General features: G+C 40.6%; 1 long non-coding RNA gene across 1 annotated transcript in view; it reads left to right on the forward strand.

Annotated features, from left to right (window-relative positions):
- The first annotated feature begins 3347 nt into the window (after window positions 1-3347).
- The window catches only part of LOC141942151 (uncharacterized), a 102481-nt gene continuing 85924 nt past the window's right edge, over window positions 3348-19904 (forward strand). Inside the window, exon 1 of the long non-coding RNA XR_012628541.1 lies at window positions 3348-3492. This is a non-coding gene — a long non-coding RNA (uncharacterized LOC141942151). The remainder of the gene's footprint in view (window positions 3493-19904) is intronic.

The raw sequence follows: 19904 nt of genomic DNA on the forward strand, positions 1-19904 counted from the left end.
CATTCCCTCTGGGTTGAATGCAAGAGTAGTTCTCATCCAGGCAGGTAATATAAGTAATTCCTGGTGCTGGGTCTATTCAGGCATTTTGGGTTGAGCTGTGTTCCCTTTTCAACTCCTAAATAATGGAAAAGAAGGGTAATATATTGTTATGTATAAATTATCTTAGAAAGACATATGTTTTGACCTTGATTTAAACAAGTTTAACTAATAATATAGGAACGGGGAGAATGGGGGTTGACATGATTTCCAGAAATGTATTTATAGAATTGTTTGAACAGACTTTACAATAATTAAAACATAGTATAGGTTATGTTAAAGTAAATGAAGTCAATTTAGTTCATCAACATTTTTACAGTGTTGCAAATTAACATAACAATGACAACTATAGTTGTCACTGACTTGAGCAGAAGCAGTTAATCATTGCAATTAATCATTATTAATACATAATTCATAATGATCAATCATGCTTGACTCTAGGATCATAGTGGGCTTATATTAAATACTATATAAGTATAAAAGGGCATTAATAACTGTCCAAAAGCTAGGAAAATCATGCCCCCATATTCTATTTTGATGTACCATTATGAGCTATTGCTGCAATGTGTCTGAGTTGGTTAGGACTTGTTTAGTTTGAATTAATCTTGACAGGTGAGAAGTAAGATTGCAGCACATATATGCAAATTCCATAGATGTCCCATATTTGTCTAAAAGATAGTTATTGTATGCCTCAGAGATCTGTTAAGTCTGACAGGCTCTTTTGCTCAGAATTGAACTGATGCTTTGGCCTGGCAAACTCTCTCCCCATGCCTAATATTATAAAAAGTAACTTTGGTTTTCGAGAATAGCTCTTAGTTCTCCTCAGTCACTATGCTCAAAGTTTGTTGAGCAAAGGCTGCTTCTGAGGTGGACACTGAGCTGTGCTTTACACCTATTGCAATAGGAGCACAAGAACCTCTGAAAAGTAATTTTGCAGGCTGCCTATATGGCTTTACAGGCTGCAACTATTCTGTTGCCTGTATTCTAGAAATGCATGCTCTAGACCATGTTTTGGTTTGGTTTTTTTTAACAGTTTCTCTCTTTATGTGCTCATGTGCTCGTTTTGGCTGAGATAGAGTTAATTTTCTTCATAGTAGCTAGTAACCAGGCTATGTTTGGATTTGTGCTGGAAACAGTGTTGATAATTCAGGATGTTTTAGTTCCTGCTGAGCAGTGCTCACACAGAGTCAAGGCCTTTTCTGCTCCTCACACCACCCCATCAGCAAGTAGGCTGGGGGTGCACAAGAAGTTGTGAGGGGACACAGCTGGGACAGCTGACCCCAGCTGACAAAGGGATGTCCCAGACCATATGATGTCATGCTCAGTGTATAAAGTTGGGGGAAGAAGAAGGAAGGGGGGATGTTCGGAGCGATGGTGTTTGTCTCTCCAAGTCACCATTACACATGACAGAGCCCTGCTTTCCTGGAGACAGCTGAACATCTGCCTGCCAATGGGAAGTGGTGAATGAATCCCTTATTTTACTTTGCTTGTGTGCGCGGCTTTTGCTTTACCTATTAAACTGTCTTTATCTCAACCCATGAGTTTTCTCACTTTTACTCTTCTGATTCTGTCCCCCACCCCACTGAGAGGGAGTGAATGAGTGGCTCTGTGGTGCTTAGTTGCCGGCTGGGGTTAAACCAAGGCAGCTTATCTACTTCTCTGGGGAGCAAAAGAGCAATGACATAAATTAAGTACTTTTTCAGAAAGTTTTGGAGTACTACTTTTCAAGTTAAATCTGCCTAGACATTTTAATGAGTCTTCTTTGCATGGAAAATCAACCATGGTTCAGAAACATATTGCACCCCAAAACAAATCAATTTATTTTTAATGGAAGACCATCTTAGAGGGCTTTTTTCCTTGAAGAATGAAAAGCAAATACATATTTCAATTTCAATTAATTTTAAGTATTTTGGTTTGCTTTAAGGAAAACAAGAGAGAACACAGTGTGCATATCCGTAATAAACTGCAGTAATACTTAGATCAAAATGACTGTTGTTTCACCATAAAGCAGTGCTTAGAGAAACCTAAAAATTCAATACAAACAAAACATAGCATTAAAGTTTGATAGCCACATGATTTCTGGGCAGAGGGTAAGGACCCGCTGGAGAAGCTGCTAAGTGTCCTGGTACAGCAAAGGATGTTTAAAAGCAAGTGCTTTTTTCTTAATCAAACAAAATATTTCAAAAGCAGAAAACCCCTTTTAAATACCTCCATGAAATGAAAGTCTCTTCAAGGGTAGTTTGGCAGAATTAAACTGTTAATTCATCAGATTTCAGCAACATCTGATCTCTGAATAGCATGCATACCATTTTATGCTTGAAGGACAAGAAGAGTCATGTGACTCCTGCAAGTGGGTGTAGATGTCCTCGGAGCAAGCATAGAGCAGCAGGTAAAATGTGCTGTATCTGCCTCAAAAATGGCCAGGCAACAGGGAGCCATCCACTGTCACGTACCAAATTCAAAATTAGTCCTCCTACCACAGGTATAATTTCAATCTTGTTTTCTACCCAGAAAAGTTCCCCCTCTTTTTTTTTTTTTTTCATCTTCATCTTGCCAATATTTTTTTTAAGGATCCCTCATGAAACTGTTATTTTTATCATGCTGCAGTACCTGTCCTCTGGGAAATCACTCCTCGCACTGCCAAGGACACAAGTTTGCTTTTCAGCTTCAGTCCAGTCCTTGGCCATGTGTATCCCCTATCCTGTCAATGACACTCTCACTACTGCAACTGCCATGTTTAGAGCAGATGCTACCAGAGCAAATTTTTTCTCCATGTACTGTAACCATGCACAAACTCTGAAATATGAGACTACCAGTAATGTGTAAGAGCTGGGAGCAAAAATCTGATGTGCACCTTGTTTCTGAGCCCTGGCAGGGAGCTATTATTTGATTAAAATAGGACTGTGCTGCTTTTCTCCCCCTGCATGTTCTCACTGTTTAACTGTGATAAAATGATTTATTACCTAAATTAAATTAAGAATGGATTCCATCTTTGTCCTTCTATTTTTTGCTCAGAACGACACATGGAGCTGGAGGGAGGTGAGCAGAAAAGACTTGAAAAATAATGTTGCTATTAAAAAAATATTTTAAGTGTCTCTCTTCCTAAAAACTAATCACTCCAAAAGTTTTCAGTGAAAAGGCTCGAAATGACCTGAGATAAAAGAAGGTCATATTAGGAAGAAGATATTCATGAAAGATCATATTAGGAATTAGGAGATTGCATCAATCAGGGGGGTTTGTTTTAAGAATTAAAAAAAAACTTGACTTGACTGTCAAATTTTCAACATTTAAATTTTCAGATCCTGGCTCCCAAGAGAGAGTCATATGCTGAGTGCCTCGACTCCCCGAAGAAAGTGTGGGAGGAGTGGGTCAGCTTGGGGTTGGATCCAAACCAGCTGAACTGCAAACAGGGAGAGCTGCTAGGGAGAGAATGAAGAAAAACCACTTCAATGGTGGGTAAGTAAGTACTCCTTCTGTCAGTTCGTAGCTTTACCTGGGATTGCAGAGAGGCGCCTTTGTCCATCTGAGGCCCACAACCTGAAGGAAATCACCAAACCCTTTCTTTTTTCCTTCTTCTTCTTTTGGTAATGAGGTACTGAGCAGGATTCACTGCTCTGTTTGAGGAGAGCGGCAGAAGCAGATGTATGCACATGCGACCCTCAGTGCTCAGGGAACTCAAGGTTAAGGAAAGCATAGGTCTCTTCGGGTTGGACTGGTAGCTGGTGTCTGGTTTTGAATTGCAGTTTTGGACTGAGAGGCAAATGCTTTCTGTAACCCCTCCTTGCAATGCTAAATCTTTTATTGTGTCCAGCTCTTTATCACTCAGTTCTCATAGATTCAAGATGAAGAGGACAGAAACTTTCTAGGCACAATTTTTTCTGTCTTGTTTATTTATATTAGTCAGTCTTCTGTTGATGAACTGTTACTACCCAGATGCAGAGTGAAGGACTCATCAAGATTGATGTTTTCAGGAATACTGGATTGTAAATACTAATGTATGTATGTGTTTACCTTGTCTGAAGTGGTTCGTTAGAAAACTAATTGGTTTCTGAAATGCAATGAACCTATACATTTTTCAGGATGCTACTGTAAAAAAGCAGTAAGTGGAGCTTTAAAAAGTCAACCAAATTATCTTCTCCTAAAGAATTTCTCTTTGTGTGAAGTCCTGAATATAATTGATTTCCCTTCTGCTGTGTGTTCCATTGCAGCCCTCTGAGTCATATAAGTAGAACTGTGATTCTTTTAGTGGCAGATTGAAAATATATAGATAAAAATATTTTTATATGAACATAATAAAACTCTGTAACATATGGTGGGTGGGTGTCCTAAATATAAATATGATAAAAATAAGAAACATGTATACAAATTAAAATTTTAGATATATATGAATTTTCAACTCCAGAAAGTCAGTACTTAATTTAGGAATATGCAAACCAATTAATGTGTGAGTGACATTGTCACATTGACATTTTGTTGCAGGCATGAGGAATGTGTTATGATATATTCTTCTGTTCCTCACTCCAATTAGGAGTGCACACAAATTATTGCAAATCCCAGCAATGCTAAATTAATTTGCATATTACTTGCATACGAAGCTGCAGGCATTTGTGTAGGTAATATGGATATATCTATACACACAACAGAATATGAATAGTTCTTTTTCAATCTTTCTTAAAATTTTGGTAAAAATCTTAACTCTTCAAAAATGAGAGTTCTTGATAGCCAAAGTTACGAATGAGAACTCTGAAAGTCCTGTGAATATCTGTGTATTTCCTGTGTGTCCCCTGTGTGGGTTACTGAAAGACAATTCTTCCCCGATGCCAGCTTGCTGTGGGTTTTTTCATACCTTGGACTGCACAGGTACCCTGTGTATTCTATGGATTTCATTGATGTTACATGGAGATTGAATTATCTGAAAATGTCCAAGGTCTGGTCTTCAAAAATACAGGTGCTTATTACCTACAGCCACTTATCGGTCAATACTGATAAATTTTTACTTGATAATGTTCAGGTGCTTGGAGGGAAAACAGTGTGGAGAGTAATCAGCAGGAAAACATTGTGTTTCAGTATTCATGTTGTATGCAAACTACCTATATCCTGAGGACCTATCTCCCTTCTCTTACCCACAACTTTAATTCAGTTACAACCCTAATGACGTCTACTCTGACACACATCAGTTTCAGGCTCTTGGTGGGGTCTTTTAGGGAGATATGGCAGTAGCTAGGGATCTTCCTCTTGCATTGTCTTTATCATTCTTAGTCACATGTCCAGACGCCTGACAGACGTTGAGTGAGAGTGACCTACAACATCTAAATAAGCAGTACAGCTTGATCTAAGAGTTTTTTATTAGTATTATTTGTGCAAACAGCCTTCCTTGTTGTTGAGTCCCTGCTTTGGCAATGCAAGCTGAAAAACATCCACAGATATAGAGAGGGAATGCTAGATTCTTCACGTTACTGCAATAACGGCGAGGGATGAAGGTAGCATCTTTATTATTGAACCAAGGTGTAAAAATAGTGGTTTTCTGTGCTTGTTATGTTCCTGTCAGGAACCAGCTGCTGGGTTATCCCAGTGTCAGTGTGAGTTTGCGTCTACAGCCTCTTGAGAAATGCCACTGCTGGACCACGGTTCAGTGAGGGCCCTCAGGAAACAGGCACCAGAACTCCTCAAGAACTTCCCTACATACTCCTGCAGCCCCCTCTGGTAGATGCACAGCGACTGCTGCTGAGACTTTGTATTCAGAAGTATGAGCTCACTCATTTGTTCCCTACCAGTGCCCACAAAGAGGTCACCATCGCTGTGCCTGGAGCTCTTTCCACACCCAAGCCCAGTTTAAATTGCCATTTTATTAGATTATTTAAAGAGCAAGATACTATCACAGCTCAAGACCCTACAAGTAATTACACCTTGTACACCGAGGTAACCTCACTTATCAGTCACCTGGGTTGATGAGGGTTAGTGATGAATGATGATTTCTAAATACTCCTTTATTTCAAGGAGGCTGACTGATTTTTGTTTATAGATGAATAGTAATAATGAAGGGTTTTTTTGGCATCTGCCATTGCTGTGGCATATGTTTCCAAGAACTTCTAGCTATACATGTTGTGAACACAACTTGTTATGGCAAAATGTATTTCCTCCATTCAAATGTGATTTGAGGGTACTTTTTAACTTCATTGAATTCTTCTTGTTATAAGAAGTCAAACAACAGCATAGAATTTACCTTCCATACCACACTGCATTTAAATTCCCTTACAGGATACCAGTTTAGGAGTAATTTTTCCATTTAACTCTTGTAATGTAATAATCTACAAAAAAAGCCCCTCCATTCTTTTTACAGCTAGGAACAGGTTTAAAAACTAAAAGAACAGGTCCACATAATATCTGTGAATTAATTCAATGAAATTTTGAGCTAGATGTCAGTTTAAGGTTGGTTTATTTTATATGCCTAAATTTATGCACATTAATAGTCATATTTTGTCACATAATTTATCATTCTCCATTACCACATTTTGCTTTTAGCCTAATTTATTATCCCTACTTTTAACACTGTGTGTTACTTTGCAAAAGATTTTCTGAACCAAATCATCTAACCCTACTCTTCAGGTAGCATGACACCCAGAGGGAAAAGGTAGTTGATAAGGGTCTGGGTGAGATTATTTTTATACAGTCTAGAGAGGTTAAAAACATTTTGCTCAATTTCTGCTCAAGTAGACTTCTACTTTTTAAAGAATTTCAGAGCTGGCAGAATGTGCTATACTGATGTGTCTGAGGCTGCAGTCATCATCTACACAAGCAAGACTGCACACGACAGCAGAGCAAATTTCGGGTGAAGGTTTGTCAGCTCCTATTTCATCTGAATGTGTCACGCAGTCCCATTAAAAACTATAAATATGGGCCAGAATCTGCACCTTTTTTCACATTACCACAACTGTTCTTCCAAAGTTATAGTCTTTACTCTGGTAAATCCTTTCTACTTCCAATATATATGAAGTGCTGCCCAGCATGGGAAACAGTGGCAGAACTTAGTTGCCTCATGCAAAAGACCAGATTTCTTAGATGTATTTGTGTACCAAATTATTCAGACAGAAACAGCTTAGACCTAAGCACTTGGACACTCACCATATTTCTGAGTCCAGATACATCCAAAATACTGCACTAAGGCCCTTCCTAGACTCATCACTAGTCATGCTGAACTTCATGGCTACTCATCTAAGCATGTTACCCCCTACATCATTTTCTTAGGATAATCTGAGGTTGCTGGCACAGATCTTCAGTTCCCCTTCCTTTTCTAAAACTTTTCAGTGATAATGAAACCAGTGAAATAAATCACAAGGAAAATAATAACGCAAATTTTCTCTTCTTCTTCTTAAACACACTTATCATTGCATTTTCTCCTACATGATAAGATCTCCCAGAGTAACTATACTTAAACAAATTAAAACAGAAGTGTGTAAATATTCTTCATACTATAGTGAGTTTTTAAATGGGGAACTTTTGCTATTCGTGTCCTCATTCCAAACTTTCTTTCTTCTAATCTGTTATGTATGTTGCTATACCACAGAAAACATTTAAGTAAATTTATATAATAAAAAAACTAATATGGTCCATTTATGGGTCAAATAGTGTTTTCAGATGTTCATTTAAGTTCTTTAGAGTTTTTTCTGAATCATGTTATGAAAAGACATAGAATATTTGTAGCAGAGAGTTGAGTAAGATAGACTAAAGGAACATTTTTTCCTCATAGATGATTTATATACATCTTCCTTGGCAAAACATGTACATCACAGCTCAATTTTTTTTTTTTTTCTTGGAACCCAATCCCATACACGTGCCATAGCCAGACTTAAATGTTAATTAAAATTAGTATGAAGAGAGGGCCTTATTTTTAGATCCAAAACAACAAAATCCTGATAGCCATCATTTCACATTGAGTGCAACTGTAAGACTCTCAAGTCTCAGAGGTACTAAACAACAACTTGATAGAGGTCCACTTCATGTTATAGATACTGAATCATTGCGAAAATCAAGCTCTTAAATTTCATCTTTCATTTACTTTCCTTGTTTTTTAGTTATAGGATTTTGTGATTTTTGTTTCTAAATTCTAATTCTGAGGTTAGATGCAGCTTATTTTGCATTTCATAGTTTGGAAGTTCTTATGGATTATTTGTTTCCATAAAGATTGATCTAGCAAGAGAAAATGCTACTTTCTTATTGAGATTTGTACCCTATACATGTGAACTGATTATATAGTTGAACTCTATGACCTATTTATCTTCCTGAAAGAAACAGAAATGATTTTGTCACAAGCTGCAGAATATATGCAGGACTGCACAATGCTCAGTCCCTACTGCATTCTGAACAGTGATATATTTTAGCATCTAATATTTATGTTCATTTCAGCTTGTATTCTCATTTTTCATCTGCAGTGCCCTTGGTGATGATAGAAATTAGTTTTATCATGGCTTCCTTTAAAGGACATCCAGGCTTGGAGGAAAAACAGGGAGGGGAAAAGTCATCCCGAGGCATGGGCTCCAAATTGATATGTCAGGAAAGTATATCCATGAATTTCCTGTTGAAGTATAGTGATCCATAATCCTCTCTTGTATTATACACTTATAAATTACATTCTTTTATTATGGTATGTCATTTAACTATACAGGCCTTTGTATCAAGTACTGTTTCAAGCCCAGGAACCGTCAGTGTTGTGGAGGTCACCCTGGAAAAACAAAATGGATAGCAGTCTTGACAAGCAAAGACTTTCTTTCCATCAGACACAGACACGGATGTGGCTGCTACAAATCCATGGAAAGTCCTCGTGGCAGCATTTGTTCCTGTGATATGGGACGAGGCTGACACTGCTATCTGTCACTCACTGCATTGCACAGGTTTCGTGTTTATGCTGTGTCTCACTTTTTTTCTCGCCGAGATGGCCTCCCTCTAGACTGCTGCAGTTTAAATCTTAGCAGTCAGGTGCTATTTTTCCTGTGTCTAGCCTGTCAGCCTGGATCTTTATAAAACCTCCAGCAGGCCCTTTTCTCCTCCCCGCTTCCAGAAGGGAAACATTTTAAGTAAGCCAAGGTTTGGTATGTGACAGGAAACAGATGAAATAATAAAGCATCCTTCCACACCATAGGAAGTTGTGGTAAAGTTGTAGTGAAGGAAAGGGTAATTACAGCGGAAAAAAAATGTTCTGCATTGCCTAATCTTCTTCCACATTCAACTTGCTAAAAAGTCACTGAAGTTACACTATGGCTGCAACATTTTTGTACGACTGGCCCTAATTATCTGACACTTACTTGGTCAAATTGACAAAATCTATTAAATATATATGAAAACATTTTGCAATATACAGATAATAACCTTGCCCTTTAGACCTCTGGTTGCAGAGATAATGATTTGGGGCTTGCTAAACATTTCACTCATGTTTCAAACTTCTGCAAGCTGTTTTCCTTCTGAGAAGGAGCTTGCGAGTTTCAGTAGTGTCTCTACATCTCATTACAGGGAAGGAAAACAGGCAGGCAGGCACAAAGTATATAATCGAAAGCTGTTTAAAGAGAAGGTAAATGAACGAGTGAGCTGAGTGACTGATAGAAATTCCAGAACTTCCAAATAAATTGACAGAAATGCAGGCTTTTGGTCTGAAGACAAATGTGTTATTCAGAGTGTTCTGGAGTTCAAAACTTAAACCTGACACCACTTCCCGCTGTGGCCTTCAACGACTTGGTTAATTTCCTCTTTTATCCTGTGTGCAGATGGGGAAACTAATACTTATTTACAGAAGTCATGCTACTCTCAAGTCATTTAAAAAAAGCCCGTCTGCACAGAATGCAGGTTTCAAGGATAATCTTTAACTAACAGAATAATTACACAATAGCTATCAGGAGATCACAGAGAATTTTCCAGAAGAGTTGCATGTCATAACCTCTCAAAAAAAAGTGGGTGCTAGATGAACAAAGTCATTAAATTAAATTTTTGCACCAGTTTTCCTGTGGCCTTCTTTTTTCCTCCTGAGGGTTTTTGTAACCTGGATGATTTCAGGTCATGGCCCTACAAGTTGCATTAGTTCTGTGAGGAGGATGCAGTCTAGATGCAATGTAGATGCAGGAACAAGCTACAAAGGTGATAAAACCAAGAATTTTTTAAGCCAGCTTTCCTGCTAAAGGACACTTTACACTAGAAGCTGTACACTAAATCTCCAGAGCCTTGGTTCAATCTATGTTGCAGGTTATTTTCTCTCTTTTTCCCTCCAGCTATGCTGGATATATAAGGGTCATTTTGGAAGCAAAAATTATCAGTATGTATAATGTAGTTGTTTTATTTGGGGAAGACTGGCACAAAATTCTTGCATTTTTGTATATAAAAGTAAGTCTTTTACCCCTTCCAGCACTGATTAGTAGTGAAGTCCACAGCTGACCCTGCTGGGTTTCCAGGACCATATGGTTTATTGTTGGCTCCTTCAGCTCTGTCTCGGTTTTCTATATCAGAGAGAACTGATGCAGGGCCTGTCAGTGGTTCTTCTTACAAACTGACTATTTGCAAAAGCACCACAATAGACATTCAAAGACTAAAAAGTAGGTAAGAAACTAGAAAAATGCTATTAGTAGCAATTCCCTGTGAGGGGATAGGCGGGAGTAGCACTGGGGAGGAACCCACACGGTCAAGTGTTTGATACAGTACTTGAATAGGACACAATTTATATTAGAATTGACAGCATTTTATCTGTTGTAGAGAAAAGCTCAGACTTACCCTGTCAGGCTGTCTGGCAGAAGCTGTGTAAGGGCAAGGGGGCTCTTTGTGGAAGCAACATGGGTTTCAGGGTGCTGATGAGTTACTGAGGTATGGAGGGAAATTAGGAATGCTGCCAGAAGGCCAGAGAGAGTCCCAGGCAGTTGCTTTCAGTACAAGGCCGGACATGATTGACTGCAGGCTTATTTTTCCAACTTCACAGCACACAGTGAAATACTTCTTTGTGTACACCTCAGCTATCACTGCTTTCTGAAAAGGCCAGGCAGAAAGGAGGGTTGCAGTGCTTTGTGAGTTCTGTTGCTTCGCAGCTGCTGCACTGAGGAGAAAAAGCTCTCCAGCACTGCCCTGCCCTGCAGGCAGAGGCTCTGAGGAGGGGTGAGTTCAGCCAGGTGCCAGTGCCAGGGTCAGGCCTTGAAATTTCTGCACATACTGGTAAAATCCTATCTGCAGCAGACTCTCCTTGTGCATTGCAAATGGCTCAGCTGGAAGGAGTGCCTCCCAAACCCATGGGGAAGACTTGAGTGAAAGTTGCTGTCTTCTGCGAAGGTGTACCAGAGTGTAAGCTGCAAGCCAGATTTGAAAATACAAAATACAGTATTTTAGGGCATACCCTTCAGCAAAATGGAAATGAGATGTTCAAGAGATTCAGAGCACTTGTCCCTTTAGTGAGAGCTGTGATACCGTGCATTGCATCTCTGATGGAAAAAAATGGAAGTCCAGGTGACATACCTGACCATCTTCATCTTCACATCATTCCTAAGTTTTTTCAAATAGCCTTCAGATTGTATTTTATTTTTGCATAATAGGGCCAACTAATTGTATTCTCTAAATTCAGCAAAAAAAGTTCTCACTTGATATTAAATCCTGATGCTGGGGGACTTTAGGTTATGGTTGTTATGCATGTGTTTAAGGGACTGTATTCTGAAATAAATAATCTAAATTAAGTACAGGAAAACCTTATATAGGAAGGATTCAAATATGTGGAGTCAGCCATCAGCTCTGAAGTAACATTTTACATTTGCCTTTCCCTGTCAGGGAGATTTTTTCCTTCAATATGCCATCTTTTTGTCTCTGTCCCCTTCTGTTTGACATAACCAGGAAGTTTTACCTCTAAAGTGAAAACTCTGGGACTTGTTGCTGCTTCCTGTCTTTTGCATTATGGAAATAATTAAGCATCGATGAATATTGGTCTTACAACACTTCCTGAAGTGATAGCATATTTTCCAAATAAATCTAGCTGTCCACATATCTGCAGTGGCATTTGGCAGGAAGGTTAAACTCGATAAAGTTCTCCTGAAACTTTCGCAAGGAAGCCCACTTTGTGATCAAATAAGCAAAAAAAATTTGCATTGATTTACTATGAAATCTCAGTCAGCCTTCAGCAACAGAGTGATATTACATGCTTGTACTGGCTATTATGTGAAGCAGCCCCAGCAATGCCAAATGCAGTGTAACCTGTTAATCTTGTAGAAATGTATTTGGCTTTGCACCTGGATCTCAATCTGTATTCTATTAAAATGTCAATGTAAATTATTCTGCTTGGTAGGAAGGTCTAACAATGATTATTATTATTATTAATAATAATAATAATAATGAGTTACAATAGGTAATGAGTTAGAAAATGATCAGATGTTGAACAAATCAATAAGGAAAAGTCCTTTGGGGCAAAGAGAGCAAGAAGGAGAATGGAGACTGGGAATAGAAATAAAAAGGAAGACAAAACAGATAAAGGAGACACTAGAAGGTGGCAAGTGTCATACAACTTTAGAGAGACATACGGCAAGGTGGAAGCAGAAAAACAGGGATGTTGAAAGAATAAAGAACAGGAAAGGTACAAGAAAAACTGATAATGCTAGTATGGCATAGGAAGGAGATAAAATGTAGGAAGGAGATAAAATAAAGTCCTGACAGATTGGAAACTGTCCAATGTGACGCCCATCTATAAGAAGGGTCGGAAGGATGATCCAGGAAATTACAGGCCTGTCAGCTTGACTTCGGTGCCCGGAAAGCTGATGGAGCAGCTCATCCTGAGGACCATCATACAACACATGCGGGACAAACAGATGATCAGGCCCAGTCAGCATGGATTTATGAAAGGCAGGTCCTGCTTGTCAAACCTGATCTCCTTCTACAACAGGGTGACCTGCTTATTGGATGAGGGAAAGGCTGTGGATGTTGTCTATCTTGACTTTAGTAAGGCCTTTGACACCGTTTCCCACAGCATTCTCCTGGCAAAACTGGGTGCTTGAGGCTTGGATGATCGCACGCTTTGCTGGGTAAAAAACTGGCTCAATGGCCAGGCCCAAAGAGTTGTGGTGAACGGAGTTAAATCCAGTTGGCAGCTGGTCATGAGTGGTGTCCCCCAGGGCTCGGTTTTGGGGCCGCTTCTGTTTAACATCTTTATTGATGATCTGGACGAGGGGATCGAGTGCACCCTCAGTGAGTTTGCAGATGACACCAAGTTGGGTGGGAGTGTTGATCTGCTTGAGGGTAGGGAGGCTCTGCAGAGAGACCTGGACAGGCTGGAGCGATGGGCTAAGGCCAACTGTAGGAGTTTCAATAAGGCCAAATGCCAGGTGCTGCACTTGGGCCACAACAACCCCCAGCAGCGCTACAGGCTTGGGGAGGAGTGGCTGGAGAGCTGCCAGTCAGAGAGGGACCTGGGGGTGTTGATTGACAGCCAGCTGAACATGAGCCAGCAGTGTGCCTAGGTGGCCAAGAAGGCCAATGGCATCCTGGCTTGTATCAGAAATAGCGTGGCCAGCAGGGACAGGGAAGTGATCTTACCCCTGTACTCGGCACTGGTGAGGCCGCACCTCGATGACTGTGTTCAGTTTTGGGCCCCTCACTACAAAAAGGACATTGAATTACTCGAGCGTGTCCAGAGAAGGGCAACGAAGCTGGTGAAGGGTCTAGAGCACATGTCGTACGAGGAGCAGCTGAGGGAACTGGGGGTGTTTAGTCTGGAGAAGAGGAGGCTGAGGGGAGACCTCATTGCCCTCTACAGCTACCTGAAAGGAGGTTGCAGAGAGTTGGGGATGAGTCTCTTTAACCAAGTAATAAGCGATAGGACAAGAGGGAATGGCCTCAAGTTGCGCCACGGAAGGTTTAGACTGGATATTAGGAAGTATTTCTTTACAGAACGGGTTGTTAGGCGTTGGAATGGGCTGCCCAGGGCAGTGGTGGAGTCCCCATGCCTGGAGGTGTTTATCCCCCCATCCCAGGTCGACATAGCGCTGAGGGATATGGTGTAGTTGGGAACTGTCAGTGTTAGGTTAATGGTTGGACTAGATGATCTTCCAAGGTCTTTTCCAACCTAGATGATTCTGTGATTCTGTAAACAAGTCTAATACAAAATAAGGCCTAGAAGAAAGCCAGATATCTATGTGTATCAAAGTGATAACAAAGAATCATAAGAGAAATGAAAGATCGAAGAGAGCTGTAGGAAGTATGAGAATAAAGAAAACACAGAAACACTATGGGGGTTTGAAAGATTTTTTATGTCTTCCTATTTATTAAGCCTCATCATTAACAGGAATAGTGTTTTATTTTATTTACAACATCAATATACTGCTGCTGTAAAATCTTCTCCAATACTGTATCAGCAACAACTACATGTAAATTTGAAAGCTTCAGCAGAGTAGTGCAAGGTAAAGCCACAATCAGCCATTGCTTTCTCTCATTTCCAATGATGCGGATCCGTTGGACTTTGGCAGTTCAGTGCTCCTCTGCTGAGAGGCTTTTGAGCCTCTTCAGCGCCTTCATTGGACAAACGTGCAGAGCAGGCAATCAGAATGACAAAGCCTGTTATAGTAGTGACTGATTAGGAGGAGGAGGAGGGGAAACCAGACAACTAGGGGACCCACATTTGTGCTTCAGTGCTGAAAATAATGGGATTGATACTATAAATTAAAAAATAATAATGAAAGAGGGCTATGGCTAATACAGGAAAGAGGAAATGATAGAATGGGGGGGTGGGAACACTTTGAATAATGGGAATAAGGTATGAATGCAGAAAATAGATACCATATGTAAATGATCCTTTTGAAATAAGAACCAGGAGTAAGATAAATACTGCCATACACTGATGTCAGTTTTGACAGTAATAGTGATTAGTGTGAGTTGATAACTGATGACAAGGAGCTAGAGCAGAAACTGCCTGCATGAAAGTCCTGTGACACTATTACTTAACTCAATTAGTTCAAATTACAGAGATGTAGCTGAATAAGCAATATTATGAACTGTGACTCTCATAAGCATTTCACTCTAGGAAGGTAATTCAGAATCTACTAACTAGAAGCTAATGGCCAGCAGGAGCACATGCACAATTTATGACTTTCATTTGAAGGGGACTGCTTACCACAAAATAGCTACTTTAAAAATGAGAGTACTTAAGTCTGTTTTAACACCTTCCTGGACACTAAAAAGAAAAATCTGTGTTAAATCAATCATCTTTCCAAGGTGTGAAACTCACTATTAATTTTGACAGAAATAGATGCAGCATCATTGACACAGATACTTCCTTATATCAGAAAGTTGTCATTAGTTTTACTTCAGTGTTTGAGCTGAGCTGTGGTTCAAAAGAGATACTATCAGAACCATAAACAGTATTTCTGAGTGCATGTGGTTTCATTTAACCACTCACATTGACTACCAGGTTCAACTTTCCTACTACATTGATCCAGGAGGGATTTCTTCTGACTCTCACAGCTACTACCTAGAGCAGAGTCAGGTCAATTGATTCTAATGGTGAAAACATCGATATGTCAGTTAGAGCTTTCTCTGAAAAGGTCTTCAAAACTTACTCCAGAAGAAAAAAGATTAGACTTATTACCCACTAACAAGCTCAGTGCTTACAATTGCCACATGTGTTCACAAGCTATACCAACCACCTTTCTTAAAACAGAATTAATTTTTCTCATCACCACATCATCATGTATATCCAATCTGAGAAAGTCATCACTTCTATGGTCATCAAGGAATGATGATCACAGTCTTCCAATTTTCTCTTCAAATTCTTGTCTCTACATTGCCAGGGCTTGGGGGATCTTAGGTGGGACAGACAGACTGTTGTTGAATTGTGGGTTTTTTTGCCTTGAGCTCTTTTCTCATTGATTGTTTCCTAAGCTTTGTCTCACAGTGCTTTTGTGCATGCCATGTGTAAAAACATGGTTTTGGGTTTAATATTCTAGTAGACTGAGCCTTGAGCTTTCATAAACAGATCTGTTGAGTGTTACACATTGCTGAGGAGAATCAGATTGTCCTCAGAACATCTGCCAGGCATCCTTTCATGCCCGGAGCATACCATCATGTTGATCCCATTGATTGACAGTGCAGCCTGTTGTACTTTGGTTAGTCCAGGTAGACGGCATTAGAGTACATAGGATTTTCTGCAGCCCACTTTCTCCTTGATTTGCACTCATTCTTGTGCTTAAAAGTGTAATTCCTGTTTTAAATACATACCTGAAATGATGACAGCATAAGCTTTTTGTTTTCAAGGATGAAAGATTAATTTTTAAAGAAAAAAAAAAAAACAACACAAAAACCTGATGTCACAGCTGTGCTTCTTCTCATTTAATAACTTCTTTCCAAGGTCTCTTTCTTATAGCAATTGCAGCTGATGTGGCATTATCTCATTTTGAAGTACCTGCTCAAAACCCATTCTCATATAGCCTTCCTGCCATTCTGTTAGCTTAGCAACAAAGACCAGTTTAAAAATGCCTAAAAATCTTTTGTGGAACATAACACAAGATGTGGCTCAAATCAGAAAAATGTCCAGAGCTGGGCATTTAAAAATACGTAATGATTCAGGCCTAAACTACTAATAATTTCCATTGTCAAAAATGACAGTAAAACAATTAAAAAATGAATTTTGAGACCAACATCTCAATTGCTATCCTGAGGTTTCTTTGCTCAGTTGATATCTGGAATGTTTGGGGGTCTAAGGAGGGGCTCACTTCTGCACTTTACATCTCAGCAGTCCCGACCAGGCTCTGACTCCCAGCACCAAGTTGTGTGTGCAAGCGAGTTGGTTTCTAGACACTGGGCTTTACCTATGTTCCTGCGGAGCTCATTCCAGTAGGTAGGGCCCAAGTGCACCTCCTGGATTGGTTTAGTTGGGTTAGTAGCCCTCAGAGGCTTCTGAAATGAGACTGCAGCTAGGGATCACCAAATCAGGAAGATGGAGATCCTGGTCCAACATGTTCCCTACACAAGGATTTTAGACACCCATATGTGTCACCTGCCAGGATACTGACCTTGACATTAAAATGCTCTAAATGGGTGTCAGTAAGACTGATGGATAAACTATGCTGTTGTGTAAAGGATGCAGAAAGGATGCAGAATCTCTGCAGAGAAAGAGCTCTGCTCACAGCCTCCTGCCACTATCCTGGGAGGGAGGGAGGAGATCTGGGATATGCGCTGCTGTGATCCACTGCTCCAGTGGCTCAAAAAACTCAGAAGAGCGCATGCATTTTTCAGTGTTGACTACCCTTGTTTTGCAGGTGATGAATTACAGATCCTTTTGCAGCTATGACACTCTCTCTAATCATGTTTTCTCAAATTAGCTCAGAGCTCTGAGAAACTCTGGCATGCAGCGAGACAACCCAGTGGGAGTGTGGGATTTTCCTGCCCTTGCAATAGTGCATAAATAAAGGCTCTTTTCTACAATGTTTATGAACAGATAGCCAGTTCCTCACCTAAAGCTAATCAGAATAGATTGACTGACTTCAGTGAGACTATGTGTGTTTACATCAGCTGAAGATCTGGCCTGAAGTATTATTAAATTATGTATTTCAGTTTTATGAACAACCATGTCCTGCTGAGATGATGTGCCTGATTCACATGGCCTGTTTTGCCATGGAGGGCAGTTGATGGGCAAGATAACTAGTAGTCAAATCATTAAAATACAATTAGACAGAAGGAAGCCAGAAATTCACATGCAATTCTCCCTCTCCATTTTGTGCTTCACCATACGCTGGTGATTCCCATGGACAGCTGCACACACACAAGGACGTTACCTCCTAGCTGCCTTGCCATACCTTCTCTGAGGAGAGCAGCAGTCAAAAAGCAGATTGTCTTCCTGAAAATGGGGCACCCTGTCAGCAGGAAAAGCCAAACCAAACAAAAGGTCTGTTTGAAAATAATGTGGTCATATTGCAGCACAATGTATATTCAGACCAATTTTTCATTAATTTTTTTTAGATTACTGGTCCAGAAAAAAAGCAAGCAATAAGTTAACTAGCAGGGTATATGTGGATATTTATGGATTTCTAAATGTAAACCAAGGCTTTTCTTGCAAGTACTGTGATTGCCATGTTCAGAGTAGAAGCACTAAAGCTGTATTTGTAAAGAAGTAAGTCAAAACAATACCTGAATCTGAAAAGTGTATCATATCTGTTAGGTCCTGGAAAAGAAAAAAAAAAATAGAAAAAAAAGAAAGAAGAATAAAAAGTCTTCATGTGCAAAAAAAGAGAGATTTTATTTTGGCATAATACCTGAGGTCACAGAACCCTGCCCTGTAGGACCACAGAAGGAGCTCAGGAACAATCCTTCCCCTCTCCTCTTTGCAATAATGAGGAAGCCCCCAAGTCTGGTGTTTTTAGGCACATCTTTATTCAGCTTTTCACTGAAGTTTCTCAGGTGCTCAGTAAAAGGAAAAAAAATTAGGATTTTGGAACAAAATATGTTTGTTATAATGTCAAATATAGGTGTTCCTAATTTTCGTATGTGTTAGCTTGTGAAAAAGCCTTGAGGTGCTGTAGTTAATGATCCACTTTCAGTAGGCTTCAGGGTCTGAACCAGAGTGACTGGTCATGTTTCTGCCACTTGCCCAAGTATGCTGTCTGCGCTTAGTACTGTATTGGGAACCACATTCACATCCAAGTGATTCCTGCCTGTGATTTATTCAGCAGGGCTAGGCAGAATAGGAAGCATGCTGCAAGTTGCCTTGGGGCTTACAGGAGTTACCTGCCCAGATGAGGAGCTGTGAGCACCAGCAATCCAGGCCGGTCCAGCCAGGTGGCTTTTGGGGAAGATACCCAGCAGTAACAGCTTTCTTTGCAGACTTGGAGGGGGCACAGCTGGGCAGGAGGGAGTCCCCCTGCTTCATCAGCTCCTCCCAGCCGTGGCCCCCTCCCCAAGGTACCCTGTGGGTCGTGGCAGCACCCAGCACCACTGTGACCCGGTGTCACCCACCCTGACCTGATGGAGCAGCCGCTGCACAGCAGAGTAGAGGCAGAAGGTGCAAAGCAGAGTGCCCCTGCAGCTCTTTGCTGCAGCCCCTCTCCACCCTGCTGAGGCAGGTCAGCGGGGAGAGGGGCCCAGGTGCATTCCCAACCTTCCATTTCTAGCAGCTTGCCCCTACCAGCCCCGCTTGTGGCAGCCCGAGCAGGGCAGCTCCTGCCTTGGGGGGCCCTGAGATGCCCCTGCAAGTGCTGATGGCAGCGCTGGTGTCCTTTGCCAGCAAGGAATGCTCCCAATGCCAATGGTGGATGGTTTGGGTCCTTTGTCCTCCCACTAGAGGATCCTCTGATATTCCTGACCTGTATACCTATATTCCCCTGCTACTTCAACCATCCCCATTCCCGCCAGGCAACTCTCTGTAGTATTTCCCCACTTTTCCGCAAAGTGAGGCAGTGCTGCCCACACCACCCTGGTGTCACTCTGGTGTCTGGGTCGGGCCGGACCAGGGCACGCAGGTGCTGCTGCACCATAAACCTCCGTCCCCCTGTTAAACATGCATAAGCAACTCAGCAAGACACATAAGCAGTGGCTTAGTCTAGGAGCTGTGAAAGGAGTCTACGCAGTGAGAGTCATGCAGGTAGTGGCCAATAACAACAGGTCAGAGAGGAGTATAAAAGAGGGCAAATGGGTAACTTGGGGATTCCCTGAGCAAGAAGTTAGTATCTTTCTGTCATATCTTTCAATTGATTTTTTTATTATTATTAAAACAGCTCTTTAAACAAATGTGAATATGTTGCTTTTTGTTCCTGTGACACTCCATGGAAATACATGCCACTGCTTGGTTATATGGCATGCGAAGCAGCATCTGCCGCTGTCTGCTTACCTGCTAAATTCATCTTGGTGCCACCAGTTGTTGTATTAAATTTATTCATGAA

The sequence above is a fragment of the Strix uralensis genome, chromosome 4 (assembly GCF_047716275.1).
Source record: "Strix uralensis isolate ZFMK-TIS-50842 chromosome 4, bStrUra1, whole genome shotgun sequence".
In the NCBI taxonomy this organism is placed as follows: domain Eukaryota; kingdom Metazoa; phylum Chordata; class Aves; order Strigiformes; family Strigidae; genus Strix; species Strix uralensis.